Genomic DNA, 25,390 nt, shown 5'->3' with positions numbered 1-25,390 from the left:
TAAATTATCAAACAGTACGTACGAAAGAATTAGAGATCAGCGCGGCACGGCGCGGCGCGGTGCGTTTCACGAACTCGTGTATATGCGAAAAGTTAAAAACACAAAGGAGAAATATAGCCGACGGGGAGAAAGGAGCAAAATGCCGTAGATTACGTTCTTTCGACCTAATACATAATTTCGCAGTGTTTCGTGGAGAGACCGGGCTCGTTACTCTCCGTCCGTTCCTCTTTCTCTCTTTTTTTTCGCAGCCGCGGAAAATAGGAGAGCGGGGAAAATGCGAAAGAGCCGCACCATCCATCCCGTTTCCGACGCCGTGCGTACAGGCGCGAAGCTGTGTCACTGGCCCCACCGACAAATCTCGAGCTCGTTTGCACGAAATGACTCTTACATCGTCAGCCGGGATAGCTCAATCCGTATCAGGATCACCGAGCTCGCGCGGCCGCAGGATCGGAGCGGCGAAACACGAGCTTTATACGTTCCTGCGTATCGTCCTGTTTATCCGAAATTTAATTTTCAGTCGCAGTATGTGTACATTGCCGCAGGAATGTATATTCAATTTTGCGCAGTATCGTGTATATTACAGTTTGCAGTTACGTAGTAAATAGTTTATAATCCTATAGCTTATGACGCTTATTATTAGCTGGTCAGGATTCACCAACGCCGAAAATATATGCATCTCTGAATAATGACGCAAAATTGATAATGCCGAGAATTTTCTTTAAACTATTCAATTTCGTTTTAATGAGATGGGATAATTTCTGCCCAATTACTGCCGCTTTTAGCACATAGTTGGCAGTTGATGTGTTTATATTTTGTAGTTTTTTAAATTTAAATATATAATGTATATTTAAATATGCAATAAGCACTTCTTTTCAGAATTATTCAAATGAACCCTTTAATGTAATACATAAAATTAAAGCGGCAAGCTCGAAAACTGATTAATTATTCAAAAATAATGAAGAAAAAGTATATAAGGCATGAAAAGTGCTGTCGCACTTATCTAATATTGCATTTCTATTTACTGCCACGCATTCACTTATGTATGTACATGGAAAAGATAATTTTGCTGAAATATAAATCTGAAAATAACTATATTGAAACATAAAAAAAAATTGATATTGGCGTTTAAACTGATTGATAGACTGTCAAAACTTTTTGCATCAGTATCATCATGTTTGAATCTCTTTCACATAGTTATTTTGATAGTTCAAAATAAAATAATATTCTGATCTGAATCCAACTAAATTTAACATTAAAACGTTTTCATACTTTTACTCATTCTAATACTACAATTGATAGAAGCAACGATAATTGGGACAATAATTACTTTAATATTTCGTAGTTGTCAAAATATGTTACGAGGAGATTTAGAGCGGAACGTAATTCGAAAATTGGAAACTGTCGGCGGAGAATTGCATTTTATTACAAAATGCGCATAATTACGTGCAGGATTATTATTTATCGTTTCATCGCGAAGGCAACGTAATTGGCCAAGTGCAGGGATCGCTCGAACGTTTCGGTCACACGTCGCTCGTTTTAACTTCAGTTCTTTTTTTCAGTTTTTTTTTTTCAAAATTTTTGACGTTACGTCGCGTATATATCGCGTCCGGTGAGCGTTACGTGACGCAAAGAGAACGCGCTTATTATTACTTTCCGGCCGTTGAGCCCTCCCGCATATCCGACGAAAATGTTTTTCAATTCTCGCTCGTACACAACTTCGTGCCCCGCGAACGAACGCGAACTTTATATCTCTTCCTCCCCTCCTGCCCGCCCCTATGCCGCGGTCCTGCTGTTTGCGAAAGAATCAACTTTATCCCGCTATTTCCATAGGACTGCATGCGAAAATGTCAACTTTATATTGCTACCATCGCCATATTATACGCGGTATCGGTACATCTCACTTCCCGGTCGGTGGCCGTGGGATCGGCGGTGAACGCGCGTTCGCACTGACCGCGGCCGCGAAGCCGATCAAACGACAAATCCGCGCGAGCGATATTCGAAAGAGCTTTTACACGTCGCGTATCCTCCGGTCGGAGCGCCGCGCATAAAAATCGGCAGCCGATAATGCGCGGGGAAAACCCGGGTCGCAAACACGATATTTCCCCTTTTGTCCGACGCATCCCGTCGCTCCGAAATTCGCTACATTTTTCAATCAAGCTGTATTTCACTCGTTAACGTCGTTAACGAGTAACATGTTAACTGACATTGCGGAACGGAAAGCGCGTATCTATAAAATTGTATCGCGCGCGTATGTCCCGTGTATTTTCTCAATAATAACCGTTAAATTATTCAAGCCCTAATTACGTTAGCTTCTCGGGCGCGACTGTGAGGGATCAAATTAACGGATCCCCCCTTCTCATTTATTCCCCAATTGAATGCTCATGATTGTTCCGTTAATTAAACTGTTTTCGTTAACTTAAATCGTAATGGTTACATTACCTTGAAATCATTTTTCCGCATCGGCGAACAATTGCAACGCATCCATTGTGCTATCCTACGAATGCGCGAAGTTTCATAAGAATCTAGATTTTCGAAGTCGGGACAAAGTTTTCTCTTGTAACTGTAATGGTGATTCTGTTACGTTTCACCGTAACTGTTATTTGGTCAACGACTATCATAAAATTGCATCTTTGTAAACAGAGTTATTTACCATTCCTTAGTTACTTAATTAAATGCCGCATCATCTCGTTACACAGCGCAAAGGGTGATATAAATGATGTTAATTGCAAAAAAAAAATCGGAAAAGCTCAATTTCATTTTTCAACTGTTATTTCCAACAGTCCATGCGTAAATATGGCATCCAACCTTATTCTTATTTATCATTTTTTCGTCCCTGTTCTATGTAATAAACACAGAGAATGAAAAATATTAGCGAAAACACGCGTTAATTATAAAGTTAATTAACACAGTGTGTTAGTGCTGCGAAGAACACATTTCGAGGTTTGTCTTAAAAACAATTATAATTGATATATTGGTCGGTTTTGATATATTGCGGCGCGCCATGCGATGTGGTCAATTACTATATGCTGATCAATCACTGTACCTGTTACCCTATTCGTTTGGGCTTTATCACACCCTGTCGCGCTAAAGCACGGTTAATAAATAATGTACAACTCATTAGCGGATGATTAATAGAACTTCAACGAAGAACATGTCGGTCACGTATCGGCGAGCACTTCACCTCGCGACGCCATGCCATCGAGAATAGGCGAACAGCGCGTCGTAAGTTTTGACAGCTATCGTTGCGAAAATAAATGAAAATCAAAATGCCATCGCGTCACAATGCGAGAACGATCGTCCGAGCGGAGCGGAGCGGAGTGCTACCACGCCGCTCGTTAGCGCTCTGCCTCCGTGGAATGTGCGAGAGATTTTAATGATCGAGCCTATCGCAAGGAAGTCGAAACACGCGGCTCTAACTGCACGGCCGATCCGCGTGCGTAACTCGTTGTACCTTCATTAGCAGAAATTCGCCTCCGGAATGCGAGAGAAAAAAAAACGAATGGCGAGAGCGGGCGTGTCGAGTTGCTCGGTTGAAAGAGAAATCGCTAATCGAAACTAGGGATATGAGAGGAAAGTATTGAACATTGCTAATTGCTTCCACCCTACATGGAGAATTTGTTGCTCGATTCTGTTGTAATATTTTCATTCATTTCGATACCAATACCATGATATCGTGCAAAAAACAAACACAAAAAAGCTATTATATTATTTGTTAAATTCCAAACTAGGTTAGTTTGCAACAAAAGTTTTTTAGCAGCACGCACACGTAGAAAAATATCACTCTCGTGATAAGAAAAGCGATTACTCAGTTTTTAGTTATTTTCTTTTTAAGTAACGGTTATCTTTGCAAAGAATATCTTCTTAATAATAAATCTTAAAATACACTCGCCGTTTACTTACAACAAGTATAATATTTAACTTAAAATAAACTTCTGCGTACACATAGTAATATACATACTTGAATTAAGTAAATATTATGTATGTATTTCAAATGTTTCACAAATTTTAATAAATTTGTAAATTTATCATAAACATGAAAATTCAAAATATATTCTGAATCCTACGGAAAAGATAATTTTGCTGAAATACAAATCTGAAAATAATTATGTTGAATCATAAAATTGTATTGAATGTTTCAGCTGATTACTATAATACTAAAACTTTTTGCAACGGTATCATCATGCTTAATCGTCTTATATAATTATTTTCATAATCCAACATAAAATTATTTTTCGATTTATATTTAGCTAAATTTTTAGGTACTACATTAAAATTGTTTCTTCTGTAGAAACTTAATACTTTAATCAAGAGAATATTTAAAAAAAATTCGATTTGTTTATTATTTTGACTTTTCTTCAATACAAATTTACAATATTTTACAAAAAATGTACATTTTTTTTAGTGTACGATGAATTTTTCTAAAATTTGTGACGAGCATATTTTAAGACAATTAGCAAGAAAGTATTCTGTGTTAAAGATAATCACTTTAAAAGAAAAAAGTAAATTGAGAGCTTTTCTTATCTGTATTTTTCTACATAGTCGTACATTATTTATCCGTTTAACGTAAATACATTAGTGATACTCTTCTTTTGATGATAGAAACAATGAGTGACATCACTGCTTTTCTCGATGCAGTATCTTTAATCTGAACGACGATGGTTAGACGACAAGCCTAATTGTTCATCGAACATGAAAAGCACCTCTCTGTTGTGTTCGCGCGAGTAAACTCGAAACGCGCCCGGATCGGCGTAAACATCGAATCGAACCGGCGGGGAGGACAATTGGAGCACAGGGGCGTCGGTTCTATGCGTCATTCGACATCAAAGAGCACCTCGCCCGACCGAAGGGCCAAAATTTACATAGCGCGTTGAGCCTCTTCCCTCCCTCCCTGCCTACCCCCTTTCACCCTGGTTACGCTCATCTACTCCTAACTCGTAATGCATTTAAAAATTATTTGTTCCAGAGTTCCACATTCAACGATACTTATTGTGCACTTTTCACGCTCTTTCTCTAAAATATTTTCTTTCTCTCGCTCCCTTGCCTCTCCGAAAGCTTTGTGAGTTCGACATTCGTCTTTCGCTTTCAGAGCGGGAGTAGCACTCGGGGTAGCCGGTGGTGTCCTTAAAACATGTACCTTTGTAAAGGCACTTTTGTTAATGGATGTCGCATTCGGTTCGCAAACTGCTATCGCATCGCCCTTAATGGACTTTATCTATTCAACGGCACAAGTATTAATAACACTGCGGTCATGGGGTCCCGCTGTAAGCGATACTTTGAATATGGATAGGGTTACGTTTGTTTTGCTATATGGACGCGAGCGGTATATGTACAAGTGGTCGTATATACAAGTTAATACTATCGTCAACTGGAGGGTGATCGTTCCGATAGATTGAACTCTGCGATCCAACGCTCCACAAGCCCCTAGTCCCCCAATCTCTAACGGAAATATCAGTTAATTACCTCCTTAGGCAACTAACGCGACACACTCGAAAAAAAAAAAAAAATTTATCTCTTTAACGAGAAAAGTTAGAAATGAATGTTAATGTATTTCTTTACAATTATCTCCGGATTCTGCAGGATTTATGCAGCGCCGAACGGCGCATTTAAAAAACGTGTCACGGGTCTATGGGTTTAATTATCAAACCTGATTTTTGCCATCGCACAATTCGTGCATTCGTTTATTTATTGCATTTTCGATAGCGGGCATTCGTATGCGTATCGCGCATCACGTAATGCATTCATCGCTGAAAACTTGCGGTACGGAATGTATCCGTGGGCGAGCGAAAAATACATGCGCACATGTGAACGCGAACCTGCTCGTTTACACGAGAAAGATGCACTATTGTGCTCGGTCGGACGGCTCAACTTGTATCCGTATCCGCTTAAATGACAAATGGAAGCGTACAAAATGCGTATCGGGTACACGTTTTACCGAGTCTCGAAACCCGCTCGATCGGTACTGTAACCGAAATTAGAACGTATTTCAGGCAACGATATTCCGTCTCTTCCCTCGTCGTCGATTTCTGTATTTATTTTCGTTCCGAATTACGCTCACCAAATCTCCCAATTCAGAAAACAGCAGGCCGATTTAATGCAACATCGCGCAAAATGGAAAGCTGTATCTTTTCCGAGTTGTTAATCGAGAGTTTACATATTTAAATGCGTTCGATTTACCGCTTCCTATTTTTTTTTTTACATATGTATAGATTCTTGTTAATTTGCGGAACTGCCTTTGTCGATACTTGTAACTTAAATGAAGCGCAAATTGCCGTATGTATAAAAAGCGCCGCGCCGCGCAGGGAGATAAATGTGATGTCTTTTAGAAACAAAATCCGCACTCGCGCGAATCTTTTTGTTCCGAATAGAAATTCGATTAACAATGTTCGTTAATCCCTTTGAAGCTTTACATTGGACCGTGTCATTTTCTAGTCGCTTGCCATCGCAAATGAGAAATAATTTATCACTAAAGTGCATTTATCTAAATTGGAACATCGCAGTGCTATAAATTATTCCTCAACATTTTCTCTTTCTCCTCTCTCTCTCTCTCTCTCTCTCTCTCTCTCTTACTATCTCCCAAGATATTATCTCGACATCTTGGGATATTCTCCGGCGCGGATAAAGTCGTTCGAGAGCGCGCGTACCGTCGCCCGTATCTGAAATAATGATCTCTATTCCGCGGGAAAATCATCGAATTCTAATGCATCGACGATCGAACGACAAATCCGAACACGCCTCGATCTCGTTCGCGCTAAACAGTCTTTTACATTGTGTCCAACGACATAGCGGGAATCGCATCGGAAATCGTGGCTCGAAATGGCCAGAATCAAAATTGGCATCATCTCGTAACGTCATTACCTTTCAGAGAATGCTATTACGCGAACCAATTTCAAAGTCCAATGATGCGTTATACGAGCGTGTCTCTTTCTCCTCATCCGCTTCGAATTCTTCCATCTCCCTTCATTTCCTTATTTAAGATTACCCCAAAACAATCATACTTCGATTACGTAGAATACATTTTAGCGATATTAATCCAATGTAATCGTCTTTTTCATTGAATCAATCGACTGCCGTCGATTATTTTAAGGCGCGAAATATTCACATCCACTTCATTATTATTTCGTTTTATTTAAGGTACACATTGAGTTTTTATTTAAAAAAAATTTAATTACATAATTAAATAGATTTGTATGAAAATTTAATGTAATTTATAGCGTGCAAAATTTAATTAGATAATTAAATATATTTTTCTCTGGAAAGTTAATGTAATTTATTGCGGCAACAAAAAATTGACAAAATACGTGCCATTGCAAAAGGATTATAACTGAGCACAAAATAGATTACAGCCAAGCGACTGATACGATGCCTTACCTAATCACTATCAATATTAAACAAAAATAAACTATTTAAATTAACTTATTACATATATACTTTACCAAGACAATTAACATTAATAAAACGATTAGATACACTGTTAAAAGCTTTTAAATGTTTTTAAAACGCAATATAATATATAGCAATTTACTAACACACGATTAAATTATTATGTAGATACGTTAAAATGATATTAAACTTAAGATTGAACATCAAAAGATTTACATGAGATTAATGATAGAAAAACTTATATTTTAATAACTTCAAAAAGGAAATAATAAATACATTTAAAAAATAAAATATAATTAATGATAATAAAATATATACGATAATCCAGTGCGTATGGTCCATTTATAATCTATTAATCGTGTCATATTTTATTACAATGCGCATTTGTTCTTCGCTAGCTGCCATTAACGATTCCGTTTTCATCCGTCCAATTCTCTCCTCCGGTTTGCCTTTTCTGCCGCTCCCGTCGCGTCGGCCACGATGGACGACGAAAATTGTCCCTTTCGTTCTTTTCGATCGGCAACGTTCAATCGACGATCTTTTTGTCGTCGACGAAACGAAACCAGCTCGCTGTTGTGGCGCGCATCTCCGGCGATTTCCATTCCGCTATTTTCTTCCGTTTTCCCGCCCTCCCTTCGGGCCTCCAGCTCGCTTTGTCCGATTGCCGGCCGCGCGTTAGCCAGACCAATTTTGCGATTAAGCAATCTGACGCTCGAACGGCGATAGTAATGACGGTGGAAAAAGGGAAGGAAAGGGAGGAGGTGTGGGCAGGGGAGGGAGGAGATCGAACCGGTTCGCGCGCAGGTTACGACTAATTTAAAGCGGCGCTCGTCTCTCATGCACGCGGAAGAGCCGGAGGTTTCGCGGCGAGTCGCGTTTATTACACCGACGCTTTTCATACGTCGAGCACGCGTTTTTCGCGCGACGTTATTTATTGAAAGTTGATCGTCCGTTCGCACGATAAAATCCTTCTCCCCGACGCTTCGCGTTTGTTTCCCGTGGAAAATTGTGTTTACGTATCGCGTTAGATACTGAATCGCGCTTGTCCTCGTCGATCGAAATGTCCAATAGTCCTGAAGCGATGCCGAATGCCCCGTTGCGTTGGATCGATTCGCTGAATAAACAGCGACTCCCGTATATACGACGAAAGCGAATCCATTCGATTTAATGACGCGAGAGGCTTACCCGGAGTATCGTTTCCGTATAAGTACTCTTTAACATTTCTTTATTTCGCCCCGATTGATCGAATAGTTTATAATTATCCACCGTAAAGCCCCGCAACGTATTTATGACCTAAAGCTACGGATCAAAGGGGATTTGGAGTGTTCCATTTGGACAATCCATCGATTTGATATTATTTTTTAGTGCATTTAAGAAGTTAAAAAATTATTTGACTTTGAATATATATTTTAGAAATCCTCGGAGAAATCCGAATATATAAAAAATTTGCATACGGTAGGGGAAGGTGATGTTTCTTTGACCTTTCGTTTGTACCTTTGACCATGTTATGCTGTGAATCTATTGGATATTTATAAAAGTAAAAATATATAGTTTATATACAGTTTGACTATAGCATTTTGTAATCTATAATTTTAGTAATAAAATATAATTTACATTTTAATAATAAAATATAAAGAGAATTATGTTGAAACGAGCAATAATTCATTTATTGTTTGTGTGAATATATACAAAATATGTAAATAGTTTTAAGAAATTTCTTAATTCTTTATAAATTTGAGAGAAAATTCTTAAAACATTTTTTTATAGATAATTCAAAAGTATATATGTTCTATTTTATATATATTTCAGTTGTCTATATTATTAAGTAGTTATTTAAAAAAATTGTTTAAAATTCAACATTTAATTCAACAATCTTAACCTACACAATTTTTATAAAATTAACAATAAATAAAATGAGTAAATGTACTGTTGATTAGATATTTTATCTAAAAAACGTAAAATAAAGAAAAGTCAAGTTTCGAAAAAAATATAAAAAAATTTTATTTGTAGTAAGACTCAATTTGGAATACAATATTATACTATTGACCTTACATTATTTTAATTTGTCCAAATTAATTTTCAAATATTTTATGTAAAGCTTTACGTAATGTACAGAAATGTTAAAAATATAAATACAAAAATATGGAATTTTGTTGATTTTATACACACCTTTTATGTACATATATTGATACATACATAATGGGTGTTGTACCTCTGATCAAAGTTCAATTCTTTTTCCTAATGTTAAAAAGAGTATATGAAAAATATATAACAATTTAAAACCAAAAAGAAAATGTATCAATATCAATTTGAAAAAAAAATTTAGAATTATTTTGCTATTTTTAGATGAAATTTTCATAACGAAAAGTTTTAAAATTTATCAAAAGTACCCCCTGTATCTGAGAACTGTCGCCGTTTCTCTTTTAATACCGTATATAGAATAAATTAAGAAGTGCTTGGCATTCCAAAGCCGAGTCATTTTATGGTTTCCCAATCCGTAAGTATTTGTAAAATATTAAAAACAAGTTATGCTTTGGGGAGTGCGATTAAAAGTAAAAAGTTACCTTCGGGGAAACTTTAATCCCTCTTTGCTTTAACAAAATTTTAACCCAAGGATTAGGAGTATTATAAACAATTAGAAAATAAATAAAATTGAAGAGAAAGTAATTGTACGATCATATCGTCGTTAAGGAAATACAGTTTCTGGCTGACAAAGAGAAGAAGCGACTGCACTTCTCGAATATCGCAAGTATATACGACGACCGACCGAAAATGCAAAGTAATACTATACGAAAGTACGTTTTCGCGAGCGATATACTTTTATAACGTCGACGCCCATACAGCGATTATGATCGAGAATAAATAGACGGCATCAGGAAACCGTTCCCGGACTTTTCGAAGGCTTTTCCCCGTGTAACAAAGAACTTTTCGCGACGCTGAAAGCCGAGACGCAAGTTTCCACCTTTTCGCGTTCCCGCACGCTTTCGTGCCGTCGAAGCCGAAGCCTGCGAGAGGGAAGTCGACTCGGTTTTAAATACAGCTAGAACGAAGTAACCGTGCACGGTACGGCGGCATGGCATCGTGTCGCGCTCGTTGCCTTCGTGTCATGATGCAAAGGAAAACTGAGAGCGAGCGAGCGAGCGAGCGAGCGAGCTTTCCGCAGACTTTCGACTCGGTTACGGCGCGGCAACGAGGAACCTTCAATTTTAATGAAGCAAACGCAGATGAGAGAGGGAGAAAGAGAGAAAGAGGAAATATACGAGGGAGTAAAAGCCGGCCCTCTCTCGGCTGAAGAAAGTTTCTTCCCCCGGATCGCTCCCTGAAATCCTACCGGGGGCAAATTTTAGAGCCGCTCTGAATATTCGAGCCGAAGTTTCGCCCGAAAATACGCAACGATTCGCCCCCGGGAGCGGCTCGGCTGCGCTCGCGAAAGAACCGGGAATAATACGAAGAGCGACTATTGAGAGTCCCGCGCTATTAATTCGACCAGCGCGGACGCGATCCTATCCGGTTATAGAAGCGGCATACAGACACGGACGAACAGTATTACGTCGCGTCGCGTTGGTATAATAACAGCGGCGTGGGCATGATAATAACGCGCCGCGCGTGAATTTTGTAGAATAATCCGGTCGGATAATAACGGGGCGCCGCCGATCTCGCGCGCTCGATGCTGGCGCGACGAGTTCAATCGTCGAATCGCGCGATTCGGTTGTAATCACGGCAGCGCGCGATGTGTGTTGCCTTTAGATATTCGAACGAGATGTCGCGCACGTTTTAATTCACACTACGATTTCATCGCGCCATCATGTGTGGCTGATCGCGTTAGAAACGGAATCAGCGTTATTACAGGGAGAATGCAGTGATTCAAAATTGTGTACGTTGATTCTATGTTATTATATTAAGTATCAAAGAGAGGGAGAGAGAGAGAGAGAAAGCAGAAACAGATTACCTTCGATTTAATTGATCCGGACTATTGTTTAATTAAAATTGAAAGATTTCCTACTAAATATGAAAATTTCATATTTATTATCTATTTATCCTATAATATTTAACATTTATGTTTTTTTGTAAAATACTAGATATAAAAGGGTAGTATAAAAGAGAAATATTATTTAAATAAAAAGCAATAATTTTTCAATTTTTATTTACGGAATTTTATGCATTTTGAAAAGAGAAACAAGTTTATTTTTTCAAAATGCATAAAATTCCGTAAATAAAAATTGAAAAATTATTGTTTTTTATTTAAATAATATTTCTCTTTTATACTACCCTTTTATATCTAGTATTTTACAAAAAAACATAAATGTTAAATATTATAGGATAAATAGATAATAAATATGAAATTTTCATAAGAATTAAACAAGTCTAGATGCTTTTTTTTCTTTTAAACGGATTGTTGAAATATTAATTAAAGCCTTTGTTCGTATATCTATTATGTGAAAAATTACGACATTTATACAACGGTTTGGAAATGAGAACTTTTTTATTTCCTGAAAATCATTTTTTTTATTTGGTTTCTGTAGAAAAATTTAACTTATTTGATTTTTGTAGCAAACCCTTCAATTTCAATTATATTATTTAAATGTAAAAATATATAGCACATTTCCCGACTCTTGAAGTTTAATTAAATGATGAATTGTTTAATCATTGAAAGTTAATTTAATAGAAACTACTATATTTGTAAATAATTGGATAAGGTTAATTATAGTTAATGTAAACTTAATCGCGCTTAATTGCGCTTCACACTTAAAGCCTTAAAATATCCTGATTTATTATCTCACGACAGAGAAGTTTATAATTTGTGCACTAATTTAGTGCGAATACAAATATAAGGTAAAGTCTTAATTTCGTGATTCGATGTAGAGAAGTTGCTAAAGGCGTTACCTCATCAATATTTTATATTTTTACTACAAAAATATGAAATAAATGAGAAATGAGTATTATAGATAAAAATTTAACGTTACATCTTTTGAATACTTTTATGAATACTAACAACATTAAAAGAAATTAAGTACAATTGATATCAATTTTTTATTAATTTTCGTAACTGATAATGATGTGATTTTTGAAATTAAATTTTTATTTTTTTATATAATAAGTTTTATATACTGAGAACAGTTTACATTTATTATACTTACATACAAATTTGCAATTATTATAAAGATTAAAGCGTTTTGTTAAATTTATCGAGTTTTCTCATACCACCACAAATTTTATTATAATAAATAATTATTTATTTGAGCTTGATAAATGATAATTATAAAACTACTAATTGTATTGAAATATGCCAGTTGCAAAAATAAATTCAAGTCAGTTTGATTTCGATCTTTTTATCTTCTCATTATTGTTATTTATTAATTGTTAAATATTTGATCCCATTTCCGATGAATTATTAATAAAATAATTATTTGATGTCTCTTTAAATTATTAATTATTTTAATTCATGAATTCGGTGCTTGCAAAAATACGATTTAAACATGCCATTTGCAACATGTTACAAAAAGACTTTAAGTGAAAATTAATTAATTTGTTATTGTTAAAATGTTAAACATTGTAATAGTAATAATAAGTACCTGAAGCATCAAGCTATCAATTTCCAATGTTGATTTGCGTACAAATCAGTGCCAGATGAAGAAATATAAATAAAAAAACGACTCAAGTGTTATGCATTCGGTAACTCTCTCCTAATGGAATATGCTACGCTCTCTACGGGATTCTATCAGTCGACCTAATAAAAGCGGAACGATCAATCGAGAGATTTCCGGGGCATAACATAAACTCGGCCGAAAGATCACCTTGAGAAATCTGATTCGAGAGTTCTTTTAGCACCGATGGGCACGGCGGATAAGAATACCGGGGATTTATGGCGGGCGGGCGAGCGAGCGAAAACGAGTGCGCCGCGCCGCGCCGCAAACGTCGGCGAAAAGTCCAGATTTTCGCCCGATACTTCTCCACGGCGCGTATATACGCCTATCTCACCGGGTCGGTCGGTCGGTCGGTCTTAATTAACACACTCGCGTTATATCCTCCCTTGGGCCGAATGGTTGAAACAAAGGATAGCGCCGCTTTGTTCCTCCCATCGACGGAGGCTCTTTCGCACGGTCGCTTAGCCCGTAGGATAGGGCGTGTCCGCTCGCATAAGCGCTCCCTTCGGAACCAGTTTCACTTGTTTGTAAACACACGGGAGGATTTCCATTCACCCGGAGGAATTCCGCCTCAAGACCACGTCGTCGCGCTCGCCCTCAGTCCATTTCATTACTTCTCGACGGGAACTCGAATCGCCATTGTCGCTCGCCAGAAAGTTCCGCGCCGCCCCGAATCGCCAATACGCTCGGCGCTCCCGCGCTCCTCTCCTCTCCTTCTCTCCTGCTTCTTCTTGTCTCTGTCACCTCTCGTTTCTCGGCTTTTCTGCTTAAAAACAATCGCCGTGTCGCCGAACTCTCGCGCGTGAAGCGCACGGAGCCGAGCGAGAAGGCGTCTCTCGGAAGCGACTAAAACCTCGAGCTGCTGCAAATTGACTCATAACGCTTACAGGAAATCCGCTGGCCTGATCTCTCCCTCTCTCTCTCTCTCTCTCTCAACGTGCTTGCCTTCGACGAAGCGAACACGTCGTCGTATCACCGGTCGCGCGCAAGGATATAATTTCATTTTCCGCTCTTTGAACGCTTTGTTTTGCGGATTATTCACGCCTCCGTCGGTTCACGCTCGGAGATTCCTTTCCGAGGAAAGGCCTGTTCTGCAGCCTTTCGCATTATAGCCCCCATTGACTCCCGAAACGATCGACGATGGCGTAAAGTGAGCGGGATTTAGAAGTTGCGAGAGCGGAACATATTTTAAACTGCCAACGCTCTTCTCTCGAAAAGAAGACATAAAGCAAGTTGTTACGATGGTCGAGAACTCGAAGAAAAATAATGTTTATCGTCTTTTAACTTGTTAGATACAATTAAGTCGGTAGTTAATAGGTTTTAACAATAATTAGATTGGGATCGATAAAAGTGTCTAGAATAAAGATGAGAGGGCCCAATATCGGTCATGCAGCGCTCTGTGGCGGATCTCGGTGCCTAATAATAATTTTTGTGTGAATTTTTTATAATCTCCAGCCTAGCGTGAACTGCGCGCCGCATATTCGACGGTCTTAAAACACAATCCTTCGCCGAAACCGGAATACGTAATAACACAGATTAAACTGACGAGCAATTTAATAATTTTGTTGGCCGTGAGTTCATTTTAAAGGGCTGTAAAAAATTTATTGCGAAAAATAATATCTTACACTGAAGAAACAGTCGTTAACTTGACTAAATTTTTCAACTTGATTAAATTTCTTTAGTCCAAGTATTTATGTATTTAAGTTAAATATATAAATGCTTAAATTGGAGTTCTCGTATTTTATGTACTTCTAAGTTAAATACATAAATGCCTGAACGGAAGAAATTCCATCAAGTTGAAAAATTTAGTCTAATTAACCAATTTTTTTTTCTCAGTGCAGTCAGAATTCGAACCTGGATCCCCCTTCATGTGAGTATCTATCAATTCGACTATCAGAGCACATGGTGATATTTTTATCGCAATAATCAATATTAGGAAAACTATTCTTTTTATTAGATATTGTCAATAATAATAGTTTTTAATTTTATGACAATGTCTAACAACGATAACAACATTTTTACTGGGAGGGTTATCATACAATTTTTTAATATCCTGACAATATAAAGCATACATCAGGTATTTTTATAAATTAGACACGTAATGAGATATAGAAGATTGAAGAGATTCTTTCCACAGATGCATCGAGAGAAATAATTTCGTGAGTCAAGTAAATATGTTACTGAAAAAAAAAGTTTCTTCCGAACAAACCATTTCTTTTGATTTAAATAAATATTGGTTAATTAAAATAATTTATTTTTAAACTTAGCAAATATTTTTTTTTTAATCAAGGAAGTGATGTTAAAAAAATACATTTGTTTGAAAATAATTTTCTTTTTGTACATAATATTATTCAAATAACTATTTTATATCAGATCAACAATGCTTCAAAACAAGTAGTATTTATTGCAAACAATTACAAAATATTTATTACAAGCAAACAAGCGATATTTACTTGTGTGATGTAAATAAGTTATTCGAATAGTACTATAACCTCGTAATTTTTTCTCTCAGCGTGGATCTCGACATAAAATACAATCTGTTCGACGGATGACAATTGCGTTTCTCGCAGACATCTCACGCAACTCCACCCGAGGGGGGTTTATTGCCGGACGAGATCTTCTGTCCGCGTACGCTACAATTTAAGTTATCCGGAGTTCTCGCGCTTCCCAAGCAGAGCGCCCGCGCTGGCCTTAGAAAACACAAAGGGGTGTCCATTTGCCATCTGATAATAATTGGAAAAGTTATCGTTGAGATGGAGTTTTGCCCGCAACTAACATTTTCCCTCGAAACTATTCCGGCCGATGTAAAATGGAGAAACTTTCGCATCAAGGAATAACTTCCACCGCTTTTGAATGATATTACTTCTTTCCGCCCGCAAATTCCCAGGAAGTGCCTCCGCGGCTTCTCGGAGGGACTTAAACGCGCCCAGTGATTTGTCTGGGCGGCAAGGGAGGAAAGAGAGCAAGAGCGAGAGAGAGAGGGAGAAAGAGAGTCTTCTTCACCGCCGCTGCCGCTGCCGCTGCCGTCGTGTACACGCCGAGATGCACGTTACTCTTGAGAAGGGAAACTTGTTGTTCGTGAAATATAGAATATTTAATCTGTCGGATGGTGGTTCCGCTCGGCGGTTTCGCTCCGAAACCGTATCTCCGAGGTGCCGCCGGTTCGAGCAGCTTTGATAACGCTACCGCCTCGAGAACTAAGGTGCTTTTAGAGAGCGGAACCACGGATCCCCAAAGTGTTAAATGATAACAATCACTGGGCGAAAATTTGCGTCGAGGATCGGAAAGATGGTGAGACATTCGGTTTCTTCGCGGAGTCGCATTAAGCTCGATCTGCGATAAAGACTTCACGAGCGTCCGCGGAGCGGGATTTATATCCTGGAAATTGCAATTTTAACTTTAATGCTGACTTCTTTCGCGAATTCTCGGGCAATTTTTCTTTAGAGAAGATCGTCAAATATCATCAGTTTTTTAATATTCAACATTAAATGGCAGTTAAAATGGTTTTTTGGTAGTTAAATTTCTTTATTAAACTGCTTAATTAAAATTAAAAACTGCGTTGAAGGAAAATCTAATTGGGTTTAAATAATAAAAAAAAACAAGACTTTATTAACTTAATTGCATCTGAAAATTTCGTAGAAAATTCTTTATCTTTCCTGTAAAATTATTTAAAATTAATATTCTTATTTTAGCCGAGGAAAAAATTATCCATTCAAGCGCGTCCTATTATTATCTTTATTATATAATTATGCAAGAAAATATAACTCCGCGATCACAAGCACACGATATATAAATAGCAAATTATCGAGAGTCGTTTATTATGAGCGAAGGAAAAAAAATTTAAGAATAACAAAAGCGAATTTTAATTTTACCTTCAACGAAGAATATCTGAATAAATTCGCAGTTTGTGCAGTTTAAAGTTGATTACGGTAAAATAAACTCCCGTCGTTCGTGCCTTTTCAGTCGAATATTGGTGACGATCACGTAATCCCGCCTTGGGAAGAGGAAGGTGTAAAATAAAAATTCCCTCGCGAATGCGCCGAAATGATGACTACGTAACTTCTTTCCAAAGCGATGACGTTTGATTGGTTGAAATTCAAGTGAGAGATTTGAAAGGCTGAAATACGAAAATTGAGAAAGTTCAATGTGATGATCGCGTGATTGACTCCGGAGACAGATGTGTGCCATCGACAGAACGCGGATCACTTGCGGAGCGCAAGCAACTTGCGGGGGCGTGCTTGGAGATTTTGTAGAAAGTTGAATTATCCTTCAATCTCCCCCACAATCCGGTAAATCCTTCAACGAAAGGAAAATTCGATAGAAATCTTCGTTCATGATACATTCGCGGAAGTGAATGTTCCTATTCCGCGGTAATGGAAGAAATTTGGGTGAGGAGAAAGTCCTTATCATTAGCCTGCGGTGAATTCGGATTTAAAGAGAACGGAAGCGAACAACCGCTCTTGAAGTCACCGTTAATTTTCGATACATTTGCGGGAACGGGAAATCGACAGGTACGCCGAAGCTTATGCGCCGCGCACCGGCGCATCGCGAATCCGACGCTTTCATTACCCGGCCAAATTGAATTTCGCGAGGATTGTGTTACTTTGCCGCCTCGCGGCCCCGCTATTTCCATTTTGGTCAACTATCCGCGAATATAATGCCGCAGCAGTACCCCGAATGTACGGTTCGTTTATTGCTACTTGACGGTGGCTTAGCAAGAAGAAAACGAGATTGCAACGATGCGTGAATGATTTGCTAGATTGAGTAAAAGAGAGGGAAAAAACCGGGACGCAGACATGCATTCGAATAAAATGCCATTTGACATCTCTTTGAGTCATACTACGTTTGCGAAAGCGCTAAATGCGACGAATAATTTTTCAATAAAGCGCGAAGGATGCAACTGCAAGTTTATTTTTGCATTGCCATTTAACATCTTGTGAGATTTTTAGTTTGAAAAGAAAAATGTTTTAGTTTGAAAATAAAGAATTAAACTTGACTAAGGCTTTTAAGAGAGAAAGACGCAGATCAATTCGTGTATAATATCTCATTCAATCAAAATCAACGTACGTTCCTTTAAATCCTCCTCAATGCAATAATATAAAAATGCACGCAGCATCAATACATCTCCTACCGCTTGTGACTTTTATTCTATGACCTGCATCAAAAGCAAACCACATTCCCAATTGCCATATACAGACATTTACTAAATCAACGTGAAACATTAGTTAACATATTGCAATATTAAAAAATTTTTTAAATAATAAATAAACAAAAAAGGGAATTTGTACTCACTCTGATGCAGAACGTGAAAAGGAGATGCGCTTCCAATTTTAATCGACAATCGAATTAATTCAGCTTTTTAAAGATTCATAGTAAACCGATAATTTAAAATACAGCAAACGTTAAAATATACAAACACGAGAGTATTCGCCGATCATCAGAAATGAAATGTTAAATCGTAAGATTAATTTTGCAGTCATCCAAGTTTAAAAACACGAATGTAACTAATATACATTTAAAGGAATAGTTTTAATGTTTCAACCGTTATTCTCTATTCGACATGCCATTTGTGTTTTGAAATTTCCGTTTTAATGTATTTGAGGACAATGCAAAAGTGACGCGTTTTTAATTAAATTTACTCAATGCAACGTCTTCGAAAAACATACCAAAGGGATTTTATTAAGAGATAACTGTTTGGAGAGACGAGACTTCTTTAACGCGTTGAACACATATTGATCGATCGCTTTTCAAATTCTCATTCTCGTAGCAAAACACTTCTCATTGTTTCGTGATAAAAAAAAGAGAAAAAAAACAAATATTTACGTCGTTTTCAGATAGGGACGAATGAGAGAGCGTTTCAATCGCGCCCCTAACAGCGTTTCGCAGCGGGCGCATCCACGGCGCGTTAAATAATCGTCGCTTCGGTCGCCGATTGTGATCGCGGGATCGCGGGATCGCGTTATTACTTTCAATCGGCGTAATCCGGAGCGCCAATCGCGGCCGCATTGTGCCGGGACACGCACTGACGAGTTGACGCGTCATTTACGGAAATTGTAAACGCTATGAAATTCTCGCGGGTCGCGCGTACCGCGCGCGGATCGGCGCGGAGGAGGATTAACGATCGACGAACGATCGACATCGCGTGCATGCATCGCGCGTCGCTCCAGTCACTCGGAACCGCCGACAGCAGCGCGGCGGGGATCCAATCGGACCTTGGTATTCCGGCTGTGTCCTACCGCCGTTACTGTTACCGAGTTGCGCTCGGTCAAGAGTGATTTTTCGCAATCAATAACTTCGCTGTTTACGCACCGCTTCCTGTGCAGCGCCGCGCTCTCTTCGCTGGCCCCGCGGGCACGGCATTGTAATTACATTTGCACCGCGCGGCGCGGCGTGGCGCGGCGTGGCGCGGCGTGGCGCGGCGTGGCGCGGCGCCGCAAAGCTTTCAGAATTCTCCTGACGGAATTTCATCGATCCCGCCGCCCGTGGGGGGCGATCGCGCGCGATAGAGGCGACCGGTCGCTGGCACATCTATAAACGAGGGCGAGCCCGTTGCGCCCTGCACAGACGAAAGACAGAGCGGCGCGACCGCTATTTGTTGCTTCTTTGAACGTTTAATTAAACTCGCGCGCGGATGTAAGTAAATTTCTCTTATTTCATTCGATCTTCCCGGACACGCCGGCAAGCAGGAACGAGTATCGTCTCTGTAACAACCCTTCCTCTTTCGTGTCGCACCGTATTGCTTAGACGTGATATATATGTACGAAGCTGCACATCAATCTGATCTACAGCGTCTTGAAATCTACCTGGAAGAGAAATTACTTTATTTGCGAGTTTATGTGCGTCCTTTTTAATTACGTTTACAGTCTCGCAACATACATTGCTAACATATCGCTAGAGGAATATTTAAAATAAAATAATTATTAAAAGATACAATAATTGCTTAAGTAAAAAAAAATAGAAGCTTTATATCGACATTTTTTGTATTTTTCTATTCATTGAATATGCACATTATTCCTGCACTGTATTTTGGAAATAATTTTGTTATTAAATTTTACACAAAGGTTTCATGTCCTGGTTAGAAAGTCATAAATTTCTATAAAGTGCTCGACAAAAGTATTGGCACAGTAGGGTTATTATTATAAAACGGCCTGTATCTAAAGAAAATGGTAGTATTGACTTTTGCAAAACACTTAATTTTTATATTTTTGTATATAATTAAAGAATTAATAATAACGAATATACATTTTACAGAAATTAACGTAAATGAATGCAATTACTAAAAGAAAATTGTAAACGTCTCCCGAGAATGTTTCAACCTTGGACAAACCTATTGGCACAATTGATAGATTACGTGTATTCATGTTGGTAACACAATCTATCATTTTTTGTTAAACAAGAAGAATCGCTAGAAGTTTTGATGTTCGTTGCATTCTTTTTATTTCTTAAGTCAATTTTTAACAGAGTTACAAAAAGTAGTAATGATATAGCCAAGAAGATTCAACCTTTACCTTAACATGTATCAAATATAAAGTATGAAATAAAAAAAAAAAATTTGCAGAAATCAATAGTTTATTTTCTTTGAAAATACTATCAATCGTGTACTGTGAGAATATTTTTGTCCAACACTGTATGTATATTATGATAAAAATATTCTTTCTCTCTCTCTCTTCTCTCTCTTTAATAAAATTGCACAATTGTATTTAAATATTTTATGTTCTGCAGTCTAACCTTAGACACTTCTTCCTAAAATTATAATTATTTTCAAGATATTATTATTATATAATATTAAAATTTCATTATATATCGTACTAAAATGTTGAGATTGGATGAAAATGAATAATTAAAAAAAGAGGAGAAAAACGCACGACTTAACAGTGCTTTGACAATGATCTCTGTTCGTGATGGAAGTACATTTGGAAAAAGGCGTCTCCGAGTTTTTGAAAATCGAGATTTTGTCCACCTAGGCACAACTACACGTCACGCCGCTGTGCCGCTCGACACGTTCACCGAAGCGTAACACAGTTCGAGCCAGCAGAATTTCAAAACGGCGGACATTTCCGCCGCGATGTCTAGCGCTGCTGCGGCCGTGACACTGCACAAATGTGTGGCATCGGTTTTTCGTGCGTACTCGCCGCACTCCGCGTCGCGCGAAAGAATCTCCCTGATGCGACGCGACGTGTCGGCGACGCAAAAAGGAAATGCATTTTGACACGGAGCACAACCAAGCGGAAGTTTAAATGCATTTCTAAAACCACGGGGAAACTTTCAGCGTCGCTCGCGCCGTCGTGTCGTGGGGAAAAATTAAAAAATATAACTTGTTAAAACTACTCGGTAGCGGAAAAAAGTTTAATCCCGTATTCAAAAGAGTCTCCCAAGAATAGAACATTTCTCGCAAAATGCAGTACGCCAATTCTCTAATTCTCCACTTATTTTCTCATGCGCTAGGCTTTTATTTCATCTACCTCGTATATTATCTTCTTTCATTTTTCTATTTAAAAAAAAAAAAACGGACACTGTAATCTTTTTACGTTTAACTTATAATCGTTACATTCATTTTCGCGCGATAATTGTACATTGGACATTTGATTAATTTAATGTTTAATCTTTCTTGTGTTTCAGATGTGAACTGTTTCCAAAAGTATTATTGATTCGCATTGCGCAAGGAGTAATCGGAAATCGCAGTGAGGGAGGTAAGCCGATTTTTCAATGGGTAATTGAAATATAAATATCAGAAAATTGTGAAATAATATTTCTCGAAATATACGTGATCGCAGTAATAATCAGCTTTGGCACTGTATCGTACTCCATCTGCGCAAATGAAGTAATATAGTACACATTTCCAGCGATTATAGATAATGATTGATCGCTCGCTTATTGAAATTCATTACAATAATAAACCGCTCTATTATTATCATGGATTTATTAATGCAATATATTATTGTTAATGAATAATTCTTTCTGCGTGATCAATAATTGCGTCACATATTGCGCGCGACACAAAGCGATTTCGATTATTCGTTTTGCTGAAGTGCATCTTGTCTAATGGAAGCAATTAATGGAAACCGTTTCGTCGTTAACCCGTATCCTCTGTTTTTCTGTTACAGGACTCCTGACTGCCCGCGACTTTTCTCTCTACTTATTATCAGAAGCATTTCTTACTATTGCAATGTAACCCGTAACACGGTGTCCCGAATAAATAAGCGGTTATTCGTATTTTTGAGAATCGTGATAGCTTCGTAGTGAGCAAATGTAATTAGCGCGAAAGAAAAACGAGAAAAAGAAAATAAGAAAATTGGAGCATACTACCTGTAACTCGTATTGCAACGAAGTAACGTTTTTTCCTCTTTCTACTCGATGATAGTTTAATCGACGATAATCGATTTATTAAAGTTCTTCGGTAAATCCTCTTGTTTAGTCGAAAGCGGAGATCGATGTGTACATAGCGAGAGTTTTGTATATTTGTAAAATAGATAGGGCATTTTATTATAAATATATATATATAAATATATAAATATATAAATACATAAACAATAAAGTTATTTATATATATTTTAATCACAAAAGGTAAGCGTACTTCTTTCTCTCATCCTGGCACACTCGCGCGATCCGCTTCGCCGTCGTCGCCGCCGCCGCCGCCGTCGTCGTCCGCGTCTCATTGTTTCGTTTAAGCGGCGGGGCGGACGGGCCGGCCGGTAGATTGCGACGCTTAATCTAAAATTCTATCAGCCGTTGTGTGTATAATGTATATCCATTTGTACAAAGTTGCGCGGGAGCATTAATATCATTAACACCGGCCGATTCGTTTGTTTGAACGAAGGGCAACGACGACTACAAGTCGCGGCACAAGTCCGGCGAAGTCGGCGCCAAAAGCATTAAATATTATTACATCCGGCATTATTGCATTTGCCGCCGCCCCGCCGCCGCGCCGCGCGCTGTGCTACGGCGCGCGCCGATGATTAATAGGGATACTCCGCGTAGCGTGACGTCGAGTAATATGTGCGCATTGTAATAATAATAACTCAGTACGAGAGGCATAAATTCGCGGATGGGTTAATTAGTACAAATTACTGCGGTATCAATTCTCGCCTGCTGCTATATTGCAGGCGGTCGGTCCGGCGCGGCGCGGCGCGGCGCGGCGCGACGCGGTAGCGTAAGTCGCGCGGACCGGCGCGGTGGATTAATCCCGTTAAGTCAGAGTGTCTTGCGACGCGAGAGAGTTGTAGAGCTCGTCGAACGAAAATCGAGATTATTATGTGTAAATATTAGTCTTCTGTTGTATCGATGTATCATAATTGTATTAAAAGCTAATGTCCCCCTTTGTAAATGTTGCTGCCTGTCGGGGCAACAGCAATTAACGGAGATTACTTGCGTTTCGCAATAAAAAGAAAAGGCTAAAGTGACAACGATGGCGTCCTTAACTTACCCAGAAACGAACGCTTTACCCGGGAGAGATATTTATTTGTTCTTACCTTAACTTTTTGTTCGCTACCAACTCCCGGTATTAAAACATCAACGTTACTTCTCCCCTTACACAGAGCGATGTCTACTTTGTAATAAAGTTAAATACAAAGAAAACCCGTTTGTTTTATATATATATATATACACACGTACACACATACATGTATTAAGTACACCGTTTTATTTTTCAGATTTTACATATTAATGAGTCGTTGGAAGACACCAAAAGCATTAACCAATTTTAGATTAAGAGACGTAAAAAAAAAGAAATAAATAAAAATACTTTTCCGTGAGCTACGAGTAGTAACGCTTTCTGGTTCGAAATATTCCTCGCAGCGCACTTTTCCACGTGCACTTTCTACAACACATTATAAAGGGGAATTCTTCGCGCAGTTTTATTACGCGACTTGACGGGAAGCTGCTCACATACCTGGAAAAGCAGTTTCGTATTTTTGTAATTATTCGGACCCGAGAAACTGCGGAGCCCAAGGAGGGTAGCACGGCTGGCAGCGTAATAATATCCCGAGAAGAAACTTAATATCTTTCAACTTCGGCTTGCTATCGACAGCTTCAACCGATGACAAGTAGGTATCTTTTTTTTTTGACAAGTCACTTTTAAAGATCGACACGTGGAGAGCAATTAAATCTTTTGTGATCGATACAAGGTATAGCGCATAGTCGCTGAAACTTATCGCAAAATATTTTTGGAGTGTACAATTTTTTTTAATAAACTTGAAAACTCTCAATCTTTCGAATGACGGAGCTTGAAAAAAAATTTATTGCCGGAGCGTTAAAAAAAAAATAAATTGCATTTTAGTTACGCGCGCACAATTAAAGAATTCTAGTTACAGGTATAAATAGCTGTAACGGTGACATGTAAGGCTAGAAGAGAAAAAGAGTTTTTTTTATTGTCACGCTGAAGGTGGAGCTACATTAAAGGGAACAATTCCTATTGTCGACTTATAAAAACGAGCCATGCGAATCGCTTTCGCGATATCCGCGAATGAATGCAACGCAAGATCGATCGCGATACAATGGCGACAGATCGCTCCTTCGTGCGGGCTCACCTTTCGAATCTCGATCCTCGTCTCCCTCCCGCCCCACTTTTGGTTGCCATTTGTGTCGTGCAATGGAGTGCACTGGTCCTGACAGCACTTCAGTCCCCTGCTTTCGCTTTGTCCGCCGCTCCGCTCCGACAATGAGACTCGGCTTCGCGATATGAATGAATCCTTCCCAAGCCCCGGGTACATCCCCCTCGGGCTGGAAGTGCTGCAGGTCCCCTCCCTCCTCTCCGCGCACATCCGATTCCCGGCGTACCGGGAATACCGCCCAGAGCACTGCCAGAGCCCGCTCATATTTCCTCCAATAAAGTCAAACGTTCTCGGGCATGACCCCTTCCGACGGATCAACTGGCGATTCGTCCATATCGACACCTCAGGCGCCTCTCGAGCGGTACGTACATGCGCCTCGTGCGGAAGCGATATTTCGAAACTGTGCGGCTCCTTCGAGATTATTCCCGTAATATCATTAAATTAAGTAATTTCATTGCAGTTATTTTACGTTATGGAAAGATTCTTTACATATTTTACCTTCAAACTTAAATCTCGTGCACCGTGAGAAAAAAATTACTTAAATCAAATAAATATGTTATTTATACCATTCAGATAACTGTTTTATATCAAACCAGTAATAGAGGAAAGTTCCTGAATGTCTCCTAAAGCGTGTCTCTTGAATATTTTACGTTTTTGTTGAATATAAGTAACATTTAATGACAAAAAGTAAATGGGTAATATATAAAACAAAAATTTAACAAGTTTTATCCTGATTGTTTTGTACATGCTATTAGCATTTTAGAATATCGGGTACACATGTAAATTTTTCATCAATTCTTTACATATAGCTGATAA

General features: G+C 38.5%; 1 protein-coding gene across 1 annotated transcript in view; it reads left to right on the top strand.

Annotated features, from left to right (window-relative positions):
- The window catches only part of LOC105200897 (toll-like receptor 6), a 60,788-nt gene extending 37,188 nt beyond the window's left edge, over positions 1 to 23,600 (top strand). Inside the window, exons 2-3 of the mRNA XM_011168699.3 lie at positions 21,645 to 21,715; positions 22,130 to 23,600. The gene's annotated coding sequence lies outside the window, so the exon portion shown is untranslated. The remainder of the gene's footprint in view (positions 1 to 21,644; positions 21,716 to 22,129) is intronic.
- Positions 23,601 to 25,390: the final 1,790 nt, after the last annotated feature.

Source organism: Solenopsis invicta, chromosome 8 (genome assembly GCF_016802725.1).
Source record: "Solenopsis invicta isolate M01_SB chromosome 8, UNIL_Sinv_3.0, whole genome shotgun sequence".
Taxonomy (NCBI): domain Eukaryota; kingdom Metazoa; phylum Arthropoda; class Insecta; order Hymenoptera; family Formicidae; genus Solenopsis; species Solenopsis invicta.
This window is presented reverse-complemented; position numbering and strand designations above follow the sequence as displayed.